The sequence below is a fragment of the Meleagris gallopavo genome, chromosome 4 (assembly GCF_000146605.3).
Source record: "Meleagris gallopavo isolate NT-WF06-2002-E0010 breed Aviagen turkey brand Nicholas breeding stock chromosome 4, Turkey_5.1, whole genome shotgun sequence".
NCBI lineage: Eukaryota > Metazoa > Chordata > Aves > Galliformes > Phasianidae > Meleagris > Meleagris gallopavo.
The window spans coordinates 2,380,725-2,381,827 of NC_015014.2; positions in this window are offsets into that span (position 1 = coordinate 2,380,725).

A 1,103-nucleotide genomic window follows, 5' to 3' on the forward strand; every position below is an offset into this window, starting at 1 on the left:
GTGTGAGGCCAGGTTCTGCATTGGATCAGGAATCAGCAAAGCCGTGGAAAAGTTTTGGGGAAGTACAGAAGAGTATTCATAATATTTTGGGAGGAAAACAGGCTCCATTTAGAGCTGACTTATCTTTTTTTTGGTGATGTGACTACCAGTTGTTCCAATTGAGCTCAGGCCTTTGGGATCACCTGTTTCCAATTGTCTTGGACTGTCCATCTGCAAGGCAGATGGGAAGCACAGGTGGAGCTGCCCCCTGCTCCCCACCACTGTGCTGCCCTCCCCTGCACAGCCCTGCTCATCGGATTACTGGTCTGGAATTGCTTTCCTTGGCCATTTGGGTCTCAAACCACCAGCAAGGCACAGTTGAGAAGGCTACTGCAATCAGGTGGTGTGGTGCCTGCAGTGGGGTCAGGAGTCAGCCAAGCAGTGGAAAAGCTTTGGGGTAGTAAGATCAGGGGGATCTTGGGGAGGGTCCCTGGACGTGTAGGAGCAAGGCAGTCTGCATTTTGGTGCTGACTTATCTTTTTTTGTAGGACACCAACACTTGTTGATCGAACTGAGCTCATGCGCTCGGGATCACCTGTTTCCATTTGTGTTGGGCTCTCCATCTGCAAGGCGGATGGGAAGCACAGGAGGAGCAGCCTCCTGCTCCACTTCCCCATGCTGCCCTCCCCTGCACAGCCCTGCTCACCGGGTTGCTGGTCTGCAATTGGGTTCCTTGGCCATTTGGGTCTCAAACCACCAGGAAGGCACAGTTGAGAAGGCCACTGCAATCTGGTGGTGTGGTGCCAGCACCTGCAGTGGGGTCAGGAGTCAGCCAAGCAGTGGAAAAGCTTTGGGGTAAGTACAAGGGACATTTCATACTTTTTTGGGAGCCAGACAGACTACATTTTGGAGCTATCTTATCTTTTTTTGGGAGACGTGACCACCAGTTCTTCCAATTAAGCTCAGGCCCTTGGGATTATGGGTTTCCATTTGTGTTGGGCTGTCCATCTGCAAGGCAGATGGGAAGCACAGCAGGAGCAGCCTGCTGCTCCTCTTCCTTATGCTGCCCTCCCCTGCACAGCCCTGCTCACCGGGTTGCTGGTCTGGAATTGGTTTCCTTGGCC